General features: G+C 39.9%; 1 long non-coding RNA gene across 1 annotated transcript; it reads right to left on the minus strand.

Annotated features, from left to right (window-relative positions):
* Nucleotides 1–4547: 4547 nt before the first annotated feature.
* On the minus strand, nt 4548–19773 carry LOC112540523 (uncharacterized). The gene is made up of 3 exons (XR_003084598.2): nt 19662–19773; nt 14368–14659; nt 4548–5014 (listed from the first exon to the last, which is right to left on the minus strand). It is a non-coding gene; the product is annotated as an uncharacterized LOC112540523 (long non-coding RNA).
* Nucleotides 19774–20527: the final 754 nt, after the last annotated feature.

Genomic DNA, 20527 nt, shown 5'->3' on the forward strand with positions numbered 1-20527 from the left:
CTACTGCCAGTGTTGCCCCAGTTGGGTGAAGTGAGGCCAGAAAGAGTTCTTTTGGATCACTTGCACTTTGGAACATCCTCCTGCTACAATCTAGAGTTACAACCATTCAGAAGCTGGTGATAGCTGAACTCTTCTAGAGGGCCTTTGAGATACAATGGTTTGCCAACATTGCATTTCTATTTTGAACTGTAGTTCTGACTTTTGGTTTTGAAAGGGTGTGAGTTGTTTTATACTGTAATGCTATTGGGGTTGCAAAATAATTTTTTCCTTAATTGCAGACATTTTACTGCATCTGTTTTTCTTTTTACTATGGATGCTTTATTGCATTTATATCTTGTTATAAGCTGCTGGGAGTCTGATTCGGTGGCATACACCTTTCAATAGTAAAAACAGCTGTCTGTTTTGACAGTCTCAGTTATTGGAAGCCAATACTTGTAAAAAAACAAAAAGCAAAGCAATTCCGGTAAGCCAGAAATTAATGTGAATGTGGTCGTTGTTTCAGGCGCAGGTCAGGTACCCTAGGGAGGCCCTAACACTTGCAGGAAGAGATGGGACCCAATGCTGCTTTACTTTCTGCATGGAGAACACAGCTCTGCAGCACTTGGCAGCTGTTTTGTCCAGTGTGTGACTTCCTTTTTGTCAGCCTTCCCAACCTGACATTCTCCAGACCTGTTGAGACTCCAAATCCCAGAATTTCCAGGATGTATGATCTTATGTCACACTTGCTGGGAATTACTGGAGTTGGTCCCAACCAACCTCGAAGGTGCTGTATTGAGGAGGATTGCTGTTTACATTGCTATTAAAGTAAGGTGGTGGTTTAAAAGAAAGCTATCGCTACCAAGAAATGTATTTTGAAGATACTTCTTTATAAGATATTTGGGTGGTTGAAGGAAGGCACCAACACCACTAACAGGTCTGGAGTGGTTCCTGGAGAAGAAACAGAAAAAAACCCTGCAGAATCAATGCAATGTCATCGATTGTTGCAAATCCTTTTCGTAAGAATGAAGCTGATTCTTACGGCTGCTGAGATTTCCTGCTCTGGGTTTGACTTGTATAGTATTTTCATTCCTATTTCGCGCATTTATTGCAAACATTCCAGGGAGCCTTTCTAACGACTACGAGGCGGTGGACCAGCGCAGCGACTAAGAAGGGGCGCCTACTGTCAGCACCTTCCAATTCCCCCTGGGTCTTTGAGCCGGAGGGGGGAGGAGGGGTCTGGAGCACGTGCTGAGCCTCCTGCAGAAGCTCAGCGGCTCTGCAGGCCGCCCCTCCGGCACGCGCCTGCCTATGTACAGCGTCCTGGCGAGCGCGTGCGTAAAATCAGCTCTCTCTCCCCCCCCTTTTCCTGGAGGGTGCTGAGCGAAGCAATGGATTAAAGGATGCCCCTCCTTCCTGATTAATGGAGAACCGGCTGCCGCGAGGTGGGCAGGAAGGTGGCTGGGAAGTGGTTGTCGCCGCCACCGCAAGTCCTCGGTTAGACAAGTCTCTTCAGCCGCTGCAGCAGCGATGGCGACCGACAGTAAGTGCCCTTCTTGCGGGCTTTCGCAGAGCGAGGGATTCTCTGCAGGATTTTCCACTCTGCGCTTGCTGCATGTGTATATGGGATCCCTGTCTCCTTTGCATGTGTAGGAGCTTCGTGCCCCATCATGCCTTACCCCCGACGATCCCTTTTCCTGCCGTTCTGTATTTTGCCATTCTTCGTTAAGCTGGAGACCTTTAGATGTTTGGGACTTCAAATCCCACCAGGCCTATTGGAAAGATGCGTGATACAGGCTGACATTTCTGGAGGCACCTTTTAGAGAAGAGTGTCTGTAGGTCCTATCTTGCTCTTTGTCCTCACCTGCCCCCTCCCCATTTTTTTCTCTCTGCATTTAGCTGTTGCATCCAGAGTTTCCCTTGCCAGATCTCTCAATCTGTCTCCAAATTGTAGTCAGGCATCCAGGTTGTATGTAATTCCTATCCCCTCCATGCCACCCTGCCTTGTCTCCTGGAGTTATGGATTGGTCTCTGGCATAAGATATAGTGGAAGACTTATTTGGGCCAATGAGTTTTGACCTGACTCCTAAGGATTTGGGGCCCTGGGCTGGGCAGCTCTGTTTTATCTAAGTCTGTGTAGATTTGGTTATGTTAAATCATCATCATCATGTTAGCACAGGGCTGTGCAAGGTTCTAACCTGGTTGGGCATGAACTCAGAGCTGAGTGTAATTGCTGCTGCTGGATGGGATAGACAGAAGACTGTGTGGCTTTCCAAATGTTACTACTCTGTAACTTCTGGCGGTCCCAGCCATCATGGCCTGTCTTAGATGCTGATCTAAAAGCCAGCAATGAAGAGCCAGATGCATCATTCCTGGAAAGCTTGGTTTTGATCTCTGCAGTGGGAAAGGTTCACTCTCGAGTATGAAGGAGGCCTTTAGCAGTGAAGCGTCTTTCTCAGCTATGATAAAATGGAGGAAGGAGATGGCCCAGGAAACCAGCAGCATCCTCTGTTCATTTCACGAGCAACTTAGTCCTCCTAAAATTGGTACAATATCAGCTTCTAGTGAAGGCATCATATATGAACAGCTTGAGTCCTGGTTTGAGTTCTTCAAGAAAGGGCACAGAGTGTAAAGCAACTTGATAACTTCCCATAATTCCCTGACTGGGGATTGTGGGAATTAAAGAGAACAAATTGAAATCATATGGTGCTGTTATTTAGACAGCTACATTAGTTGCTATTTGCGCTGAGGACATCATTTAAGATATTGATATAGACTTTAAGAGTCCAAGTGGATTAGGGCAGGACTATCCTATTCTGAATCTGTCTGGCCATTTGGATCTGGAAGAGAAGGCCCTTTAAAGATGTTTGTGGTGTATGATGGGTGAGGTTGCTTCTGTTCTTTCTACCTTTAGAAAACTGGTTAAGACACACATATTTAGCAAGACTTTTAATTGCTGATAATTTTTTTCTATTTGCCTATTTGACGTTTTATTTTCTTTTGAATGTTTATTATGGGTATATTTCATGCTATAAGCTGCCTTCAGTGCCCAATTTGAACAGGAAGGTGTAATATAAATTAATTAAATAATTTGGGCACTCAACTTTTTAGAATGGCAGATTATCTTCATTACAGATATAGGCTAACATAATAATAGATTGAATAATACTATTTAATTTTTTAAACTTTCTGTTGTCTGTATCTTGAGAAAAGTGTACGAAAGATGGAAGTATATGCTGTTTGCATTAAAATTGTTTCTAGAATGTTATCTCTCTGTTTATGTACATTTATATTTAATGTTTGCGAGTACATGGCATGAATTTGTCAAACTGGAATATTAACAGAAAAAATTAGGCAATACTGTAAGTAAAAACATGACAGGCTAGGGAATTTCTCAGAATGCATGGGAATTATTTTTATTTAATTAATGAGAATATTATAATATAAGTGCCACCTGTGTCTTTCAGGAGGACATTCTATTAACAAGGACCAACATTATAAACTTCTCCAGAGAGCTAGGTCTTTGCATAATGTGTCTGAAGTATGATCATTTGAGCCTGGTCAGTTGTGCCTCAAGTGAGAACTCTGGATTGATTTGTTCTGTGATCCATTTGTTTGTTTTCTTGGCTATCCATGGTCTTCTCAGGAATCTTCTCCAAGACCAAAGTTCAAAAGCTTCTGATCTATTTCTATCCCACTTCTTCAAAATCCAACTTGAAAAGAGCAGCACAGGGAAAACCATTGCCTTCAGAGGTCTGATCTTTGTAGGTATAGACATCTCATGGCATCTGAATATCTTTCCCAAGGCCTTCATGACTGCTCTACCAAGTCCTAGTCTGTGGCATATGCTGGTTCCTTTCTGTTCATAGTTGAGCCTAAAAGGCAGAATCTATCCAGCACTTCAGTATCTTTATTGTCAGTTTTTAGACTGGTTACTGTACCTGTTGTTATTAGGGCCTCATCAAGTATGTTATTGTTATTCTGTTTTAGATATTGGGATACTAAAAAGGAAAAATTATTTTTTTCTAAAAATTAGTATATGCAAAATCCAATACTTTGGTCATTGAGTCCTCTTGGCTTTTGTATTCTAGAAGATATTGGGGGGGGGGTGTTGAGCATTGTTGAATGGGAGTGAAAGTTTACAAGGAAGTAGCTTGAGGGTAAAAGTGTTCTGTTGACCAGGAAGGCAGATATAAATAAATACAGAAATAAATAGCACTGAGACAAAGCTAATTCAATTAGCTATTTTCAAGTTGACAAGGGTTTTACAGCCCCTGAAATTAAGGTGTCATGGCTGTTTTGTTTTCTATTTTGATTTGTACAGTCGTTGCTTAGTTACCAGAATTGTTCTGTTGGGGGGCTTTGTATGAGTTAGCATTTAATTTTGATCATGGTAGACTTTAAACATTGCATGAATGACACATCTACTGCTTATAACAATTCCCAGCTGTGCAGTGTGTGGTGTTTTCATTTCTTCCTGACCCTAGATGCCATAACATATTTTACTTGCAGTACATTTTTGAATATAATATTTTGCATAATGTTAGTCTAGGAGATTGGTCTTTTTGTTTCTTAGCTTTTTCTTAGCCTAGGACATTGGCAGGGAAAAAAACATGTTCAGTGTAAAAATGGTATTGGAAGCAAGTCTGACTTATGGCTCTTGTGTGTTTCCAGATTTGTCCTACAAGATGCCCTGGTCACATTTAAACAATACTATATACAGTGGTACCTCTAGTTACGAACACCCCTACTTACGAATTTTTCGAGATACGACCAGCTCCGGCCCCAAAAATTTACCTCGACTTGCGAACTCGCCTTGACTTACGAACTGGATCCGCAGCCATTTTCCGCCCGTTCCACGTGGTCCGCGGCCATTTTTCCGCCCATGCCACGTGGTCCGCGGCCATTTTCTGCCCATTCCACATGGTCCGTGGCCATTTTCCACCCGTTCCACGTGGTCCGCGGCCGTTTTCCCGCCCTGCCGCGTGGTCCGCGGCCATTTTCCGCCCCTGACACGTCCGTGGCGATTTTTCTGCCCCTGGAAGAGATGGAATAAAAGGGGAGGGGGAGGTTTCCAACAGCTCAGAAGAAAGACTCAGGGTTCAAAAGATTCTTGATAGACTTGAACATTGGGCCCTATCCAACAAAATGTTTGTTTATTTGTCAGTGCCCATCACACTGCAGAGCGACTCTGTTATGTTATTCAGTGGCAAGAAATATCAGGTTTTGCACTTAGGTAGGAAAAATCAAATGTACAGGTACAATACAGGTAATACCTGGATTGGCAGTAATACTTGTGAAAAGGATCTGTGCATCTTGATAGATCACAGATTAAGCATGAGCAAGCAGTGTGCTAGAGCTGCCATATGCAGTCTTGGGCTGCCTTAACAGAGGCATGATGTTGAGATGTTCACATCGTAAAAAGTGATAATTCTGCATTTTGCTGCACTGGTCAAATCACACTTGGAATGTTGCACCCAGTTTTGGTTGCCAAATACAAGAAGGATGCCAAGGAAGTGAAAAGAGGGCAGAGAAGAGCAACAAAGTGTGGAACTTGGAGATTAAATTCTATGAAGAACGGTTAAAGGAATTGGCTATGTTTAGCCTAAAGGGAAGAAAAAAAGACTATGAAGGGACACAAGAGCAGTCTCCCAATACCTGAAGGGCTGTCAGAGGGCACTATTCTTCATAATGCCCATGGATCAGATTAGGACCAATGTATGGAACCTTTACAAAGAGAGATCCAAACTTGAAATAAGGAAGAATTTCCTGACCATGAGACCTATAAGCAGTGGAACAGCCTGCATCCTGTAGTGCTCCATTACTTGGTGCTCCATTACTTGGGGTTTTTAAAGAAAGGTTGGGCAGCCATTTGTTTGGGATTTCTGAGGGCAGTGAGTTAGACTAGAATACAGAGTTACAAAATATGGAATTGTAGATTCAGTAGAATAAAAGATAAGCTGGAAAAACAGAAATTAGAAAACCAAACAATAAAATAGTTTGTGAAAGTAAGAAGAGAGAGACAACATCTCTTTGATTATAAGGAAATCTTTATTTTTATAATATTTATATAATAGAACTCCCACTTTAAAGGGCATCATGTGTCTATTAGTACCAACTGATAGGTTGAGTCTACAACAGTGACAATTGTCCAGGACCGACTAATATATATACTCATTCATTCATTCATTCATTTCTGAAACATTCTGCACTGGACTTAGATCAGCCCAACGTACAAATTCCTGTGAATGAAGCGGGTCTTGGATCAAATGGCATAAATTGTGGTGAGGCCAGATGGCTGACAGAGTATTTCTATTTTATTTATTTTATTTTAAAAGATTTGTGTATTCTTGACATCTTCTGAAGACCCTACACATTGTTATGTGTTCATCCTTCCCATTTACAATCTTTATCTGCTTGCCTATGTTAGAGCACTCCTTGCTCCTTCCCCCAATGTTAATTTTGCAAATGAAATTAATGGGGTGTCATAAAGCAGCAGGCTCAGCAGGATCCTTTACTTCCAAGAATGTCTCAGACCCATAGGCATTCTTAGAAGATGGAAACGGAATGATGGCAACAAAGTGCTTTCTTTGGAAATGGGCCTAGGGGAAAAAAAAGGGCAAAGAGAAAGGGCACTTTGGTGGTTGAGAGACTGTCACTGAGCAACTTTATCCATTTGTCTTTTGGTAAATAGGAGTTTGTGACTGGCTACAGCCATTTTGAAAATAGGTGAACATCCATCCCCATAATGACTTTGGGGTAAGATGGGCAGCCGTATAAATCCAACAAACAAACAGAGAAACAAATAAATCGCTGTCAATATTCTACCAGATCAGGATTAATTAATTAGGGATGTACAAACCTGATTTTTTGTTTTCTCATTCATGTTGTACTGTAAAAAAAGAGGCAAGAACTTGTCCAAAAAAGTCTTTGGCTACATACAATATTGTGTGATTAAGAACTTGGAAAAAACCCCATCACACTCAAACTCAGGTCAAGTCATTAAAATGGTTTCGATTTCAAAGTTTTCACTTTCTCATCTTTTTAGGTGCTTCAGTACTGTACTTTGGCCTGGTCTTCTTTCCATTAGAGTGTCTTGAGCAAATCTCTAAGGAAATATGAAGTCACATGTGGCAATACCCCTCCCCCCCTCAAAAAAACCCAACAACTATGCAGAGCTTTTATCAGAGCAGTGAGCAGATTAAGTCTGAATTATTGAACGCTTTCACTATTTATTTCCTCCTTAAAAGCTGGGAGCCAAAGGGAGCTGACAAACTGAATAAATAATGCTTAAGAGTTTTACTGTCTCGCCCTATCTAAATCACTGATAACAAACAAACTAGAACAGTGTTTCTCAACCTTGGCAACTTGAAGATGTGTAGACTTCAACTCCCAGAATTCTGAGAGTTGAGGTCCACACATCTTAAAGTTGCTAAGGTTGAGAAACACTGAGACATGTGGCCATGCTGTGTAGTCTACTTTAGGAGGACTAACAGTCTGATGGAATTGTGAGTCAGTATTGTGGTATCTTCATCTATTATGACCAAATTCATACAGTTTCTCAGTCTCTCTCATTTGGCCGTTACCCTAGCTTTCTTTCCAGGATACCAGTTGTCATTGTGACTTCTGTTTTTAGCAGAAGAAAACAAAAAAATGTAATAGTTCATGGTGACCCAGTTGTGGGGAGGTGAAAACAAAAAGCAGGACAGCACAGATGCTGCTGTAGGACCAGCTTCACTTTGTAGTTGCTCCTGCTTAGCTAACTCTGTTTCTTGAGCTTGAAAGGGGAATTAACCATTGGTTTATTCCCTATCCAAGTTCAGAAGAAATGCCCTATGGTTACAGTGAATTAATCAAAACAAAACATGGTTACAGATTGTGGCTAAGTTGAAACTCCTCAATCACTATCTGGGTCTGGTCCAGATTTAGAAAATACATTATGGTAAGCCACAAAATCACTTTGTACTCTGTGTGACTGTAGTCTATGATTTTAAGATTGGTGGTTTTATAAGAAATCATTAAAGAAACCAAATGTCTCATGGAGATTACATTAATAACCTTGGGTCCAGCATATTTTCATAATGGTAAAACTGCAGGTGACATGTTTCAATGGAAATTAAATAGCTCTTTGCTGTCTAGCAGGGCTAGAATCCATATTTCTGGATTCTTTCTGGGAAGATCAGGCAGGCAGGAGAAGACTGGACTGCACTGAAAGGGATTTAATAGGATGCGGTGCCTGGGACAGAGCTGGGAATGGCTGATGAAGGCTCCTCTCCACTGCAGGGAGAGTGGGGTGGGGTGGGAGACCTGGCTGGTTGGTGCATGAAAAGATAGAAGTGAGCCACCCCTTCCTTCTCTGAGTCACACTATGACAATGGTGAATAGCTAGCTGTCCATCGCTAAAGTGGGATTGTCTGCAGGAGAAAGAGCACCTGATGGTTTCCACATGAGCTGAAATCCAGGAGAGAAAGGCAGGGCTGCTTGCCCCCTCTTTGTGGGCTGAAACCTACAGAAAACTATCATCTAAACATTTCTCATGAATGTCCTTATTTATCTCCTTATTCTGCATGGATTTTGTTTCTTCAGTTCTTTAAAAGTATCCTTTGTCTTGTTTTGTATGTATTCTTCCAATTATTCCGGAACTGAACAATCAGACTGTTCTGGAACTGAACCATTTCTGAAGAAATTAGAACTCATCTGTTTCCTAGAAGCCCCAGCCTTAAAAATGCTATCTGTTAGAGTTGTATGGCTGTAACAAATTTAAATAATAAAATAAATAAAATTTTTTATTGAAGATGACACATTCTTTCCTCATAATAAACATTCCAGTCAGTAAACTATCTCTAGGTTTAATTTATAATCCAGAGTATTTTTCCTTCACTTCAACTCTCTTATTATACAAAATAAAATTAAGAACAGCTAAAATGGAAAAGTCCGCAGAAGAAGACTATAACAAATCAAAGAATAGCTTCCATAAAAAATTTCACTCATATAATCCCACTTATACATTTGGTTCTCCATAATAGAATGTGCTGAGAATTTCTGCAGTGCAATTCATGCATATAATAGCACTAAACCATACTGTGGTTTACTTGTTTTGACTTGGTGTATTGCATAAACTGAGTCTTTGTGATTTATAAAGTATGTGTTCTGGCTTTTTCAGATGTTAGGTTGAACCTTGAGTTGCCTATACATGATTTATTGAATAATCCACAATTGGATGGGTTATAAACCCCATGGTTTGTAAACTACAGTGACTGAGTTCATGCAACATGGTAAACATGCTTCAGAAGGTCTGCTTGTGTGCCAAGAACATTTTCATAAACATTCACCGGTGGTTTCCTTAGAAAGGCTTGACTATGACTTTTAAAGAATGATGTTGATTTAATGAACATGCTGATTCAGATTTTGTAGAAGGGAGTCACTTAAGTGGCCCATTGACTGATTATTACACAGGTTGTATGTATGTAGCTCTCTTTTGCTGTATAAATATGTACAAGGAAGCTGAGATAATCTGTAGCTTCTCTTAATACAGGTGTGTTTGTATATTAACTTAGTAGAAAAGGCATGACTGTAACTGTAGTCTTTGTGGAGTAATCTGTATAACAGTGCTTCTCTTGCTGGCTGGGGAATTCTGGGAGTTGAAGCCCACACATCTTAAAGTTGCCCAGGTTGAGAAACACCACTGTATACAGTATCTTTTTTAGTATGGAAGTACTTTCATGTTGAATGTGTAGAGTTAAGAAAATACAGTCCAATATTGCAGGGACGTAAAAATGAGAATTAGTGATGTTCAGATGATAAGGGGTTGCCGTATATAGAGCCAAACTGGTTTGTCCATCCAGCCTAGCAGCCTTCCAGCTATGTTTCTTGACTCTTAATTGGAGACCTCAAATATTTAAATTTGGGGGCTCAGAACTATGTATGACTCAAGTTATGGTATTTTGTTCCTTGCCAGTAAGTGAAAACTCCTGTCCAATAATGTGAGAAGCTGATGCATTTTTGCCCCACCAATGTTATCATTATGAGGTGGAATTGGCTTGATGTGTCTTTGGATGCTTATGGAAAGTCCATTAAGTGGTGCATTTGGTCAGCTGCTCACAATTAAAATGGGATTAAATTCCCTACCTTTTAATTGGATTTTTTTTTCATTATTGCTTATATTTCTTGTGAATGTTTCCTCTGAAGTAACAATAGGAAGAGTAGTGCAGATTGCATTCCAATTTGACAGATAGAGATGAATAATTAATCTGGCTTTAATTCACTGCTTTCTGAATTTGCATCTCAGCATCTTTGTGAATAGTTAGAAATAAAAATCTGAGATGTACTTTAATTAAGCATAGAATTGTATGCATTTATAGCTGCAAAGAACCCAATGTTTAGCCAGTTTTTATTTTTCCAGTTGGAGGTCTTTCATCTTCTATTGCAGCTTTGCATGATACAATAATCAGAGTTCTAATTAAAGGAAGTACATTTAGTTGCTCATTCTTCTTCTTTCAAATGTGCAGCAATTTGCTATATGCTCTCAAAAGACACAGTAGAAAAACTGAAGAAACTATTGATGATTAGAATTTGCAGCACTGGTATTTCTGCTTAAGCCATTACGTCATGTTAAAATGTCACTGAGGGTGCTTTTATGTCACTCTCATTTGCAGTCCCTAGTTCCACAAAAGCATTTTGAAGCTGACTTGAAGTTTTCATGGCCATAGACCCTGAAAATGCCAAGGTCACCATGAGCCAATCAATGCTTTTTCTAGCTAACCAACTGAGTGCATCAACTGGCATTCAGTCAGTGCTCTGCCTCTTCTATGACATGTTTTAATTTCATTTGTCTGCATTCATTCAGTGATGTTCCTAAAGAATGGGGGGAGAACAGGGAAGGGGAATAGTCTTTCTGTAGGACTCACTAGTAGTTGTTTCTCCACCTAGAGCGGGAAGATGCTGCATTGGGTCCAGGAGCTGGAAAGCAGGGTGATGCAAGAGTTCTTGCTAATAGGAAACCAGCCCTCTTGAGGCTCGTTTTAGCAAAAACAAAGGTTAGTTTCAGATACACCACCGCTCAACTGGAAATAAATAATCTTAGTCTTCAATCGCTACTGATGCTCTGGGATCACAGAGACCTAGATCTGATTGCAATCTGGCAGAGTGTGGAGGTAGTCCAATTGGTGAGTACAATTTTCTCTCCCTCCTCCCCTTGTCCAGTTTTTCAGTTTGCTAGTAATTGGTCAGCTGGAATAAGCATGGAACTGGCTCATGGTGACCTCAACATTTTGAGTTTCTGAGGCCTTGGCTTCAAACTCTTTTTGTGAAAATAGGGATTAGAAATGATAGTGAGGTGGAAAACATTCAGAAATGGTGTGTGTGTGTGTGTGTCAATGAAAGTTCGAGTAATGCCAAATTTGCAAATGGCTCATGGTGGAATCCTTGTTGATCATTTCATAAAGTCAAGTTTGTATCTAAGATCCTTGCAGAACCTCAGTTGCCCTTTCAAATGAGTTTTGATAAATCTCAATATTTTTTGAGATTTGATGGTAAGAATTTCTTACCTTTCTCTAGTCTACTTTAAAAACATTCCTTCATTTTTTTTCTCCCCTGTCTGTCCTTCTCTTATTTTTTAAAACATATATTCTTGTTTCAGTTTTTATTTAAATTTCTTGCTTCAGATCCTGAATTGCAATTGGTGGCAGGTCTCCAGATGACACCCAGCTTGATGTTGGGTAGAAAGAGTAGCCACACACTCTTCTACCTCTATTCTCCCAAAGGCTTGAAGTCTGCTCTAAGGGTGTTTGAACATTTTGCAGCACAGACTGAAAGGATATCTAGTTTTGGCAATTTTTATCTGGCTGGAAATGTCATACCATTTTCTTGCAGAGTTCTAGGACTAGGACAGAAAAAGAGTTCTAGGTCTAGGACAGGAAAAGTCATGCTTCAGTTTGGAAAGCACCTACTTCCTCCAGTGTTTCCCGAGTAAATTCCTGGGCTTTAGAAGGGAACTTGTAGCGCTCACAGGATTGTAGCAAGCAAGATCCTTTTTATCTCTGTAATGGTATGTGGGAATGACCTTGGGAGACAGGAGGAAGAGCCATAGACTGGACCACCATCACGTAAAAGATATCTCAGTCCACAGAAGGGAGTGGCGGCGTGTGGGAAGCATTTCAGAAGGGACTCTCCCTAATTTCCTGGAGAGTAAAAGAACAGCAGGGGAGAAATGCTTTCGCTCTTGCAAAATTCTGTTAATGTAACTTTACAATAAAGATAGAGTTAGTACTCGTAGTTGGGCTTCCTGTCTGGACTACCTCAAAGGGCTAACACCCTCAGACCATCAGTAGACATCCAGGCTGAAATCCATGATTCTATGGCCCTAAAGAGCAAACTGATCTGGGGCTTGGGATGGTTAACTCCATGAAAGCAAAGATGTGTTCCCAACATACTAAAGTTACCATTGGCCAAAGACCACCTTGGCAAGAAATTGTAATCCTGCTTCTGCAGGGCAGCAGGTTGGGAAATGATGACTGAATGTGTGGCTGTTCTGAAAAGCAAACTCCATATTAGAATCATATGAGGAAACTGGGCAGTTTTGGACCCAAAACTTGAGGAAGGATACTCTAGAACTGGAAAAGTTATAAAAAAGGAGAGCCAGTGTGGCATAGTGGCTAAGATGTTGGATTAGGACCTGGGAGCTGCAAGTTACAAATAATAAATGTGTCTAAAAGGAAGTAATAACAAATAAATACCAAAAGGACCACCCAAATGATCAAGAGGCTAGAATAGCTGTTGGCAGGAAATATTACAACATAAGTTTTTTAGCTTAGAGGGGGGAAAATAATGGGAGATATGATAGACGTGTTTTACATCTTGTATGATGTGGAGAAACTGGAAAGCAGAAGTTGTTTACTAACAGAATGCTAGAATGGATGGTCCTTTATCAGATTCATCACAATTCTTCTTACTTTCTTATGATGCTTCTTGGGTGTTTCCAAAGAGACCTGAAAACCTGGCTTTTCCAAAGAGCCTTTGGGGATGAGATGGAAAGTTGTACTATTCCTGAGATATAGGCACATTGTGTTATGAGAGCAGGTATAGGCTTAATTGTTTCTGTTCTTGGTTTTTAGCATTTCTAAACCTATTTGGTATATGGTATTTTAAGCTACTTAGAGTTTGGCATGCAGCAACATATAAACCAGGTTAAGAAAATAAATAAACTGACCTCCAAAATTAAGATAGTAATTATTTTTAAAAATTAAAAATGTCTGACATCTCATGTGTTGTTTGTTCTCATATCAGTTCTCTTGAGGTTTTTTTTGCTATTTTTAATTTCTGTAATTTCATGTTTCCAAAAAGTTTTTTAAATTGTTTTGGCATCCAAGACATCACGCAAAACTGCATGACTCTGACTATTGTCTAAAAAGGTTGCTGATCCCTATTCTAAGATAACGTCTAAAGATTTGTGGCTGGTGAGGGAAGAGGATTTGTGAACCTGGAAGGGTTTCTTCTGTGTGGTTCAATGAAGGAAGCACCTCAAGTAGTAGCTCTTGGAGAACATGAGTGACAGAATCCCAGGCTGATTCTCTGAAGTTCCTCATATCTTCCCCTCTTGGAGAGCAGAGCAATATATGGCACATTATCTGTCCCAGGCCTCCTGAAATAGTCTGCTGCCTCAGGTGTGTTGAAGGATGGCATCTCATCACCTCCCAGCCCAGTCTATTTGTGAACATGGAATGATTGGATTGCCACCGGTCTTCTTTCCTGGGTAGTGAAATGCCTTGGGCTGACCCTGCTCTCCCCGGGGAGTAAACAAATCAATATTGGATGAGAATCTGCTGTTTTCATTCCCTTTTTTAAATTATTATTTCAGGATACTGTGTGCTAAAACTGATTCAGTACTGAAATAAAAATAATTCTATTTAACAGGGACAGACTGGCATGTGGATGCAAAATCTGTTCTTTCAGTTGCACAGAAGGACTGCATTGGAATCAAACTGCCTGTGTAGAGAATAATAAAAATATTTCTGTATAATGCATTTCACAGAATGTCATGTACCTTATCTTTGATAAGTACATTGAAATCATACATATACGTGGTGGGTGTTGCTTAGTACTTACATTGATTGATTATGTGCCATCAAGTCAGTGTCATCTGTTAATGATCACATAGATACACTTTCTCCAGAATACTACTTATATACTACTTCTGATTTTAATAATCCTAAAACCATTTATAGTAGCAGTAAAAAAAATACAGTAAAAAGAGTATAAAAGCAGTGAAAAAAAACAAGAGAAAAAAGAATAAGCATAACTCTTTTAAAACAAGAAACAAATGTTAGTGGAAGGAGATGAATGGATGGTTTTTAAAAGACATCTAAAATACAGTAACCTCAGGGCCTAGCTTACCTGGTTATTCCACAGGTGCCATTGAAGAGAAAGCTTGTGTCCATGTCATCACTGAACATTCTGCAAGGAGCCGCACGTAGAGCAAGACCTCCAGCTTGCTAAATTGTTGCAGTAACTCAGGCATTGAAGGCATTTATGTTTGGAGCTTTATTTAAGTAGAGAAGAGCAACTTGTAATATGTGTGGGATCCCTTGTCTCCATTGGTAGAGTCTTGAAAACGGCTAGCTGATGCTACCACCCCTGTCACCATGGTGAGCTCCACTGTGGCCAGCAGGAGAAAAAGAGATTGGATCTGGTCAGAGAAAAAACAACAACCAAATAATCCATGATCTATAGAGTAGAGCAGTGTTTCTCAACCTTAGCAACTTTAAGAGATGTGGACTTCAACTCCCAGAATCCCCCAGCCAGCAAGGAGTTGAAGTCCACATCTCTTAAAGTTGCCAAGGTTGAGAAACACTGGAGTAGAGTGAACTGATCTTTATGGATGTTCTTCTGCACAGTATAGGACAGTTTTGTCTGTTTGTGGAAGAAACAGAAGAAAGAAGAACATCTGGATGGTAAGAAAAAGGAGGATAAGGAGAGAAAAGGAGTGATCTATTCTCGGCTTTGGTTCCATCCTTGGGGGCTGGGATGTGGCCTTCAGTCATTTTCTTATTGGACGGAATAACTTCCAAGCTTATGTTGCATCAAAGTAGTTCAGCTAATGGTTGAGAAGTTTCATAACTATAGTATGGTTTGTAACAGCTAATCAGGGAAAGGGAAAGAGGGGTTCCAGCATTTTAGCAAACTGGGAAAGAACTATCATTTTCCCCTCAGGATATATACATATTAGGTGTTTTAATTTGAAACTATTATTATTATGTTAATTGCCCTCAAAGGATATGCATATTGGACTGAAAACTGAAAATAAGACTACATTAAGCCTCAAAATAGCTGATTTCACAGTTGGCCACTAGAGGTCGGTAGAAGATCCTTTCAGGTTAAACTAGCTCCCTGCCCTTAGTAATACTGTATAAAGAAGAATAAAAATCAAAGGAGAAACCCCAGCTGGGACTTGTATTAGGTCAGTGGTTTACAATAGGAAGTTTTGGATATGTCATGATGGGTGAGTGTAATTAGCAGCATGTGTGCATTTGTATGCCTGTGTATTTCCAGTACTTTGCTTTTTGTCCAAAATGAATTTTACTTCTCTACCCAACTTGAGCCACTCCCCTGTAAAAAATTACTGTCTCCAGAATTGATATTTAATTCTTAAGAATAATGAAATGCTATTACCTAGCCTTCGTTATAGAGATTTAAATCTATGATTGATAGCACAAGAGAAAGTGTGCTTCTTTTTGCAAATGTCTGTACCAATGACTGGAGGATTAAATATATATTCATTTGTATAAATAAACATTGCATGATTTTCTAATTTTCTAATTTTACATAATTTTGTTCCTTTGGCAGTATAATTCTGCTTTCTTACAATTATGGGAAAGGATAAGAAACTTGACCATTGGCTCTTTTAAAAAGAAATATTGTTAGTTTTGTTCTAATCCAGTGTTGTCCAAACTTGGCCACTTTAAGATGAGTGGACTTCAACTCCCAGAATTCCCGAGCCAGCCATGCTGGCTGGGGAATTCTGGGAGTTGAAGTCCACTCATCTTAAAGTGGCCAAGTTTGGACAACACTTTTCTAATCCAACAGGCTTCAGTACCTTTCCCTTCATATGCTGGGTGGACTTGTAAACACTGGCAAAACAGCCCTACTTCTCAATCAACTTTTGAGTTGCAAAGCTGTTTCAAAGTAGAGACGTCAATCTAGCATTTAAGGCACCAGCCAGTTGGTACAAGAGAGCTGGTTCTACTTTTGCCTTGCAGAATTAATTTACAGGCTTGACCCTGGAGCAAAAAACTTCTTGGAGACAATGTACTGGCTCTGCTTCTAGGGCTACTCATGTTTATGAGTGACGGCTGAATAAAATTTATCCAAAACATTTCAAGTATAACTGCTTCCACACTGGTAAGAATGTGCTTTTAATGCAAAGCAAAAAAACATGGATTTTTCAGTATTTGCTTTCTGTAATGTCATGTTGCTATTGCTGCTGCTGCTGCACAAGTATGGAATGTCAACACATACAAGATAAAAAACAAATGAAAAATTCCACCAGAAGACATGCAAGGGACTAGCCCAGTGTTTCTCAACCTTGGCAACTTTAAGATATATGGACTTCAACTTCAGCCTGCTGGCTGGGGAATTCTGAGAGTTGAAGTCCACATATCTTAAAGTTTCCAGGGTTGAGAAACACTGGACTAGCCAAATGATTCTGATGTGGTAGTATGAGGAGGGTGGGAGAATTACATGATTAATGATGAATGATATAGTAGCATTCCTGTCGTCTTCCCAGAAACATTGGACTCATTGCTGTGGAAACAGGAGGCAGGACAGAATTTACCCATGGACCAGCTTATGTCCATTTGTTGGGGAATCATGATCTGGCCATGGTTATCTGCATTGTGAAACATGACTGTTGCCTGCTTGCATATTTCTGTACTACAGATACATGTGAAAAAGGACTGACTTTAAAGTGTTCCAGAACCTTTTAAATTCCCTTTCTTTGTTCGTGATTACTTCTTTGCAGCAGATTCGTAGACAGTTCCAAAATCTTATGTATGAGCCAGTAAAAAACGGAGATGCCTTCAAGCACGTACATGATGGAGTGTGCCTAACAACAGCTTGATCCAAATGTGGTGACTGATGTAGTTGCATCAGACATTGGGATGCAAATATGTATAGGCAACATTGGTGTGATGATATCATTCCTTTGGTGTCACTGAAATATGTTGTGGATGTCACTGCTTGGACCCAATTCCTCCGGTCCTACAGTTTTAGTGTCTACAGTATAAAACTGATTTGTCATTGCCTTCTTCTGGGGTGTCCATCAACTCCCCAGTCTGGCTTACAGTCCTTGTGTTCTCTGGTCTCCGATCTAAGTACTAACCAGGCTCTGTCCATCTTAGCTTCTGAGCAGAGGAAAAGTGGCTAGGTCACACTACCTCAAAAAATAAAGGGTGGGGATTATACAAATCCTTAGATTTTCATTGTGCCAGGCTGCTCTTTAGCTCCACCTTATATCAGTGACCAGGAGCTATGATGTTATCTCCACAAGTAAATAATTCTTCCGTTTTCAGCCCATATTTAAGAAGTGGCACAATCATATCCCATAAATTAAAGGATTCAGCCAATTTTAAATTTCAGCAACTTACACCATGCTTCCACTAGAGGGGGATACTCTTGTTTCTTATTTTCCTAAGCCTCTTGAAGCTGGAACTGATGCTTACTCGGTGTTGTGGTTAGAACAGATATGCCCCTATGCAGAGATATATGAAGCAATCAGCAGGAAGCCAGACACTTTAATCTGGATCCTATAGGGATTTCAGACCTCCTCCTTGGTATATTTAGTGGTTACACTCTAGTAGGCTGTTTGGTCAAGATTGGCTGGTCTTTCCCGTAAATTGCAGAGTTACAGAATAAGAAATACATAATCCCACAATGTTGGCAATTATCGGCAAGTTCCTTGCTGAGAGCAATTGTCTTTCTCTACAGCAGAGAAAGCTTTTATGTGCCCAGCATAAACATCTTTGCATTGATTGGAAGCGGTAGAATGACCGTCTTGTATTGTTTAAAATAAAAATCAATGGCGCATGGCGCAGGAGGGCCCTAAATGCAACATTAAATTGACTCGACAAGATGTTACTAGCTGGGGGGGGGGGAGAGGGGAGTGCTGTTCACCCAAGAGCTAAAGGAAATAGACGCTGTTCTCAAGTTCTGAAATCAGGCCATCGATATTTTGCATTTTCCACAGCTGAGAGAAGTGGGGAGTCTAAGGGGCATCTTTATTGGGTTAGTTTCTTGAAAGAAAATACTCTGGATTTAAGTTGTTTTGTTAATAGGGGAAAGTGCACAGGTTGAGTCTGTAGCAGGGAAATAGGCAATGATAATAATCCTTGAGGAGTGTCAATCATGCAATGAGCAAGTAGGTATTTCAAATGTTTAATCTACCCATGTTATGGGAAGTAGCCATTATGTTCCTTTTTGTTCTCAAGTCGTACTTGAGTCCAACCTGATCTGAATAAACCAACCTCTTTTGTCATTGTCTTCTCATAAATAAACTCCGGAAACAAGAGAACTTATTCCCAAACCTTTTCCATTTTCAAATTGTAGTTCCAGCTCTCTTAGTATGTACCTTCCTAGGCAAGGAACAAATCTTGGGTCTCACCTGGCCACATTGATGTCTTGGATTTGCTGATACTTGAATGAGTCTTGAGTGACTGTTGATCATTGCATGTGCTTTACTTGTCATGCATGTGCTTTATTGCATACTTGAATACTTCTTTGTGCTTCGGCATAATCACTGTTCATTAGTTTTATTTACTCATTTATTCTGCCAAGTTACAGGAAGGCACATTCAGATGGAATGCTAGAGAAAACTAAGGAACAGGAAGAGTAGCTTGATATTGGACCCAATTACTCAGAGAGAGAAAGGTAATGGGGTCCCCTTCATTGGAGTGTTCAAACTTGTTTGACATGTTTTAATTTGGATTCTTGCACTCAGGGGTCTAAATGGCCCCTTCCAACATATGCTTGTACAATTTTGTACAATGCTGCCTGGGGAATTCTGGGAGTTGAAGTCCACCCATCTTAAACTTGCCAAGGTTGAGAAAGACTGCCCTAACACGTTGAAAGAGTCTTTGCTGATGCTGACACCACCATATAGATATATTTTACTTTTCTATTTTCTGGTGAATATCTTTGCTGTGTTTGGAAGAGCAATTCTGAAAGATCTATTTCTCTTTCTCTGACACACTTTTTTGTCTCTTGCTAGACTTTGCAACCTTCAGGTCTGCAATATAGTTCCTTTTCTTCTTGGGGACATGTCATTGTCTCTGAAGATTGGAATGATCCAGTAGAAACATCCATAAACAGATACCGCAATCCCAAATAAATACTTATTAGGAAGTAATTCCCATTGAAAGCTAATTGAGATAGCAGTTATGCCGATACATTCTACTCACCACCTGGAACAAAATCCCATGCAAGCTAGCTAGTGTGTCTTACGAACTCTGAAGACCATACAGAGAAAGAGAAGGCTGAAGAAGGCTGTAGAACCATTGGCTTCCTTTACATATAATTCTCTTACTTGATCTTAGCAGCAGATTGTCCCTGCTTCTCATCCTTGAGACCTCAAGGAAAAATGAACAGATGCAGGAGGATTAAATAGAACAACAGCAACAAAATCCTTGTACACCTACCTTGAGTAGCTTTTGATATTTTCACAGGACAAGTGTAATATGTAGTCAGGCTCTGCCTCCTCTTTAAACAAGCTGAAGATTTCTGCAAGCCTTTGTCTATTAAGGAAAGAGTAATGAAACTCTCACCAAGGTTTATTTTTATACTTTTCATTTTCAACTGTCTTCTGGGGCAAGTTGAAACTAAATACTTCTGTGTCAAAGGGCTTCTTGGCTCTACTGTATTTGTCAACCATTAACTAAATAGTAAAAATTTGCCTCTTTTCTTTGTTACTGCTTTTAAATGTCAAGCTGTTATTTAAAAAAAATCTTTATGGCAATTGTCTCATAAATCTTTGCCCTTTTTAGTATTAGGCTTATTATTTAAAAAAATCAAACATCCTTTCACGAAAGGGATGGTTACCCAGGTAACATCATTCTGCTTCCCGTTCAACAGAACAGTTAGAATTTCATGGGTTCAGTGCACGTGTCAACCAATCTGAGCCCAGAAAAAGCAACGAGTTTGCCTTCAGAGCACTATAAAAAGGTCTGTTGCCAAGGTGCATCTGTAAGATTAAATGAATGTCTTGTGGATTGATTTCCTATTCGTTCTTCTGAAGGTATTGAAGGCTCAGTCTGGCCTCCCTCCAAAAGAGACAGATGTGTTGTATAAACGGCTGCATTTATCTTTCCTTGCTTTCTGAAATTTGGAAGAAAGCCAGATCTCTTGGTGAACATGCCAGGTTTTTTTCCCCTAAATAATTTCAGTAGCTAAAAGCTGGCCCAAGAAGTATAACTTCCACAGTCTGCATGATTTTGTTTATATATTTATTACTCTTATGCTCAGCTTGTTCCTTTAAAGAGAGTTCCCATGTAGTCTTCTGTTCATG

Source organism: Python bivittatus, unplaced genomic scaffold (assembly GCF_059951505.1).
Source record: "Python bivittatus isolate LINGU-HERP-01145 unplaced genomic scaffold, Pbiv_v1 ctg000580_np1212, whole genome shotgun sequence".
Classification (NCBI taxonomy): Eukaryota; Metazoa; Chordata; class Lepidosauria; order Squamata; family Pythonidae; genus Python; species Python bivittatus.